The sequence below is a fragment of the Prunus dulcis genome, chromosome 5 (genome assembly GCF_902201215.1).
Source record: "Prunus dulcis chromosome 5, ALMONDv2, whole genome shotgun sequence".
In the NCBI taxonomy this organism is placed as follows: Eukaryota; Viridiplantae; Streptophyta; class Magnoliopsida; order Rosales; family Rosaceae; genus Prunus; species Prunus dulcis.
This window is the reverse complement of record NC_047654.1, coordinates 16,005,180-16,011,141: the sequence shown is the minus strand read 5'-3', so window position 1 is coordinate 16,011,141 and position 5,962 is coordinate 16,005,180.

The window sequence follows — 5,962 nt, the reverse complement described above, 5'->3', positions numbered from 1 at the left end:
AACTACACCATCAACACCACTCCTCTCACACCATCTCTGATATATTCCTTCATTTCTCAGATTTTACAAAACACATTATACTCTCAATGTCAAACTTCAGGAGGGTGTTGGAGAGGCAACATAAAGAATGGGAAGAAATCCGGCGTAGACGTGCAGAAGAAGATCGGGACGCCGATGAAGAAGAGGAAGAAATGCTTGAAGTAGCGGCGGTGTGTATGATGAATCAATCAAGCCAACACCATCGTCGTCGTGCCCCGAATGTGGACAGACGCAGAGAGTCTCGGGGTAAGAATCTCTTGGAGGATTACTTTATCCCAAATTCGTTATATCCTGCTCATAAGTTTCGAGAGAGATATAGAATGCAGCCACATTTGTTCCAAAAAATCATGCATGATATTTGTAATTACGACACATACTTCATTCAAAAGCATGATGCTGTTGGAGTTTTGGGTCTTATCCCGAAGCAAAAACTTACAGCTGCTTTGCGGATGCTTGCTTATGGGGCATCTGCAGAGCAGGTGGATGAGATTGCAAGGATGGGAAAATCTACTATCCTAGAGTGCTTGGTGAGATTCTGTGATGCAGTGGAAAATTTGTACACGAGGGAGTACCTTCGCAAACCCTCTCCGAGGGACCTGCAAAGGCTTCTACAAAAAGGCGAGGCTCGAGGTTTCCCAGGAATAATCGGAAGCATCGATTGCATGCATTGGCAGTGGAAGAATTGTCCTACTGCGTGGCAAGGAGACTATGGGAATCGGAAGGGCCAAAAAAGTATCATTTTGGAGGCCGTAGCTTCATTCGACCCTTGGGTTTGGCATGCCTTTTTTGGGGTTGCCGGATCTCAGAATGACCTCAATGTCCTTGGTCAATCCCCGGTGTTCGACGAGGTATTGCGAGGTCATTCCCCTCAGGTCACATACCAAATCAACAATACCGTATACTCTGGTGCATACTACCTTGCCGACGGAATTTATCCTAGGTGGACGACATTCGTGAAAACAATTCCGAATCCCCAATCCGAGAAGGAAAGAAGCTTTGCTTCCTTTCAAGAAGGTTACAGGAAAGACGTGGAAAGGTGTTTCGGTATCTTGCAAGCTCGTTGGGCAATTATCAGGGTGCTGCTCGGATGCTAGACGAGGAGGTGCTGAGGAGTATTATGATGACTTGCATCATCCTCCACAACATGATTGTGGAGGATGAGTATGACTACGATGCTCCAGAGGTGTTTGAACCCGATCCTATGAACACGGCGTTGACAAGAATATATGAAAGGCCGATGGGACCAAATGGACTACCATTGGAGCCCGAACCGTTACTTCACGATGGTCGATTCAACAACCCCATGATTGATCGTTATCAAGAAATGCAATCTTCATATGTTCACGAAAGACGTCAAGTTGACTTGATCGAGCACTTGTGGCAGATGAAAGGCAATCACAATGGATGAAGGCTAGATTCGTGCTTTGTTTGGAATTATGCTTTGTTTTTAATTATGCTTTGTTTTTGTGTGTTGTGTTTTGTGGAATTATTGCAAGGTCTTTTTTATTATTATGCTTTTATGTAGGGTTTGTTTTTGTGTGTTGTTTGCAATAAATGAAGGTTTGTTTTTAATTAATCTTTGTGAGGAATGCTCAAATGTTTTTAATAATACAACATTAGAGAATGCTTTTTTGATTGAATAAAAAAGAAACAATACAACAAATTAAAGGATAATACAACAATTTAAAAAAAATACAACAATTATAAAAAAAATACAACAATACAATCTAATGGTTTTCATCATTTAGCCAATCCGTATTGCTAGGACCGTCGTCATGGAAAAGTTTTCTTCTCATCACATCCCTTCGTTTATGCTTCCAATAGGCCTTTGTTTTAGGAGACATATGGCTCGTATCCATGGCCATGATTTTCATCTCTCTTTCATCGTCGTCTTTTTCTTTTGCATGTTGCTTTTCAATTGCAAAGGCTTCCAATCGTGCCTTGTCCGCTTCATCTCTCCTCAAGTCTCTCTCCAATCTTAGAGAGTTGTTCTTAGCTATTTGCTCGAATATTTGAACACAATCAATGTTTGAAGTGGCCCCTCTCTTGGCCTTTGCCGCCTTTCTCCCAATAGGTCTCGGCGGACGTGGGAGTGGTGACTCCGTTTCCATTGGGGAGTCTAATGGCGAATCGGTTGATGGCGATTCGTGGGGCGGCGTCTCATGCAACACAACCGGGGGTGCGGTAGGAATAATTTTGAATCTGGAACAATCTTTGACAATTTCCCAACATTGGAAATGCACAAAACTTTTTTTCCCTTGCCCCGTGGCACCGAACCACATTTGTGCTTGTATGATCTATTCAAAATAAATAATTGGAAGTGCATTAAAAAAAATATACAATGCAAGAAATTATAAACTATTTTGAAATGCAAGAATAAAATTGATTATGTAAATAAATATAGACAAATTGAAAATGCAAAAACAAAAATAAAGATTATGCATGAAATTATAAACTATTTTGAAATGCAAGAATAAAATTGATTATGTAAATAAATAAAGCCAATTAGGAAATGCAAAAATAAAATAAACATTGTGCAACAAAAAATAAATAGAATATGCAATAAAAAAAAGTTACATTAAATTGATTAAAATGGCAATTAAAAATATTTTACCTCATCGGAAAGATTCGCACCGCTCCGAATGTTCTCCTTTGCTTTTGTCAAGGCATTTCTCCATTTCCCTAACTCTTTGTTTAGAATTTTCCATCTACTAGACAAAGCCATTTCGGTCCGAATGGAACCCGATCTTTGACAAAATTCTCCATGAATTTTGCTCCACATATGATGGAACTTCATCTCATTGCCCGTGATAGGGTCATGACTAACGTTCACCCAAGACTCGCACAATGCAATATCTTCCTGGGTTGACCACGAGCCTCCGATTTCAACGGAAGATGCCATTTGTTTATTTTCTACAAATGGAAAGTAGTACAAAAATGTGAGTGGATAGTAAAAAATATTGGAAGGAGAAGAGTTTATATGGAATTGGTGTGGAAAGTGGAAAATATGAGTAGAGAGTAAAAAATATTGGAAGGAGATGAGTTTGTATGGAGATTTGGTGTGGAAAATGAATTATGTGAGTGGAAAGTAGAAAATATTGTATGGAGAAGAAATTGTATGAAGATTTGGTGTTGAAAGTAGATAAAATGGTTAGGTATTTATAGGGAAAAAAATACATAAATTTTTGGTATTTTTTTAAAAAAAATTTCAGAATTTTTTTGGATTTTTTTGGCCAAAAAAATGAGAACCGTAGGATTGATGAAAAAAATCCAATCGGAGCCACCCGGTGCCGACACGTGGCAGGTTATCGTTGGTGGTGACGTCAGCACTGACGTCAGCGCACGGAAGTTAAATTTTTTTACCGTTGGCGCTTGTATTACACGCGACAACGGTAAAAAAATTTGAAATTACTGCGCTGACGTCGTCGTGACGTCAGCGCTGACATCACCTGAACTCGGGCTCGAACCCAGTCGATTTTCGCCCTTGGGCTTGCCCGGGCTTCTTTCTCTGCGCTGGAGCTGGACTCGGGCTGGTTCTTGCCTTTTGCCTGGGCCAACCCTCAGCGATGGACCTGCTCTTAGTCTAAACTTTACTGTGTGCGCCCGATCTCATACACAACTTTTATCACTATAATTCCACTAATTTATTATGTCACAAGCATAGCATGTGAGATGAATTTATATACAAACAAATGTTGCGGTATGATGGTAATACTAACATTGTGTTACAAGTTCATTCAAATTATAACACGTATTTATATCGTTTATGAACTTTATCATTAATTTAGAATTTAGAAATGAGATTGTATTTTCCACATTCATTTACATATTTTTTGTTAGACCACATTCATGTACTTAGTAAGTGAATGTATGCAAATCCTGTTAAGTAAGGTAACTTAATAAATATGCAATCCTGCTGCTCTGACTCTGCTCCTCTGAGTCTGGTTGCATTTGTAATTTAGGCAAGATGGAGGGCTCTGTCGTTGGGTCTATGACTGAAAATACAAGTTGTGAAGGCGGGGTCTGCAGTCGCTCGTCATGCAAGGACAACATTGGGTCGTCATGAAGGGCATGCACATGCACATCATGCGGGGACTGTAGTGTGTCGTCATGTAGGGCATGCACAGGCATGTCATGCGAGGAATGCGGTGGGTCGTCATGAAGGGCCTGCACCGGCACATCATGCGCCGGCAATTCCACAGCGTATGAAGGACCTACCACACCAACTGGACATAACCAGAAAACAAAAATAAATAAATAAAATCTGAAATTTTAAAAATAATAATAATAATAAAGAAAATGTAGAGCCGTGCAGCTATAAAAATCAGAATTATTTAAAATATATTAAAGAAACCAGAGAGCACTTACCTATCCGCATCCTTCTCAAAGGAAACCTGCCAAGCTAGCTGTTAATGTACAGGGGAAAGTGCCCGTGGTCAGCAAGATTTAAATCTCTCTTTGGCCCCTTCTTTCTTACTTCAACTAGGGCTCGTCAATGGGCCGGCTGGGTTTTTTTAGAAAATTTAAAGCCCAAGCCCGACCCATGAGCCAGGCTTGAGAAAGTTCATCGGGCCAGGCTGGGTTAAGCCTAACGGCCCGGACCTAAACAGGCCCTACTTCATTAAAAAAAAAATCATAAACTTAATCATAAAGGCATTTTAGTCCAAATTTGAGATTAAACTCACTTAGTTCCAATATTTTCACTTCAAACCAAATTCATAGAACACCCAATAAAGTCACACAACTTATAAGATTTTTCACAAAAATAATAAACCAAGTATTATTTTTGAGGTTATTACATAATTAGATCATAATACGTTTTAAGAAATAATTTTAAAAAATACTAAGTATCAAAAAAATATTTTTTTAAATGATGGTATGAATAAATAATTGACACAGATTAATGTGCTAATCATCCAATATAAACTAGGAATGAGTAAAGAAAAGTAAATGAAATGAAACAAATTATATATGTGATTTAAGTGATATAATCCAAAACCTAAACTCTTATTTATACATAATTATATATATATATATATATATATACGGGCCTAATAGGCGGGGCTTTTGTGGGCGGGCCAGGCCGGGCTTTCTTGGGCTTAATTGGGCCGAGCTGAGCTTTAAACACCCAAGTCCAAGCCTAGCCCGGCCCAAGGCTGGCCGGGCCATCTCAAAGCCCATAACGGGCCGGGCTTTTTTTTCAATGTGCCTGGCGAGCCCCCATCGACCCATGAGCCCACGGGCCAAATGATGAGGCCTAACTTCAGCCACCACATCAGGAAGCTCTGGAATTGAATCTAGGTTTATATTCTCAAAACCAAACTGCCTAGCATAGTTGTTTGGTTTGTGAGGCACGACTGTGTGATAATTGATGTAGAGAGCGACTGAGCATGCCTTAGCCAGCTGAGGGGCATAACGCTCATAACCCTCCCCTAGAAGAGTATGGCTAAGCCTCTGATAAGGCTGTTGTATGAACTATAATAGAAAATACAAAAGAAATTAATTAAGAACTATATTTCCATGTAGGCTCCAAAATTCGGTGTATTTAATTAAGAAATATATTTAAATAAGTCTTTTAAAAGACTTACATTTTCATCAGTCGCATTCCCCAAAATTTCCATATATGCACCAAAATTGGGAATTGTGTTTGCATTCAAGCGTTTATGGAGAAGGTGGGACCACGACACCATTAATGGACACTCCTTAGGGAGATCCACTATCTCCCCTATCACTTCTATGCGTAGTGGCTCTATGGCCCCGTTTGGTTCACGGAATGGATTTGAGGGGAAATCAATTCCCATGTCCTTTTCTAAGGAATGGGAATGAAATATTCATTTCCCACGTTTAATAATGTCGGGAAAGTAACCGGGAGATTTCACTTTGTTTCTTTTCCCATGTTTGTTTTGAGTAGGAATGGAAAACA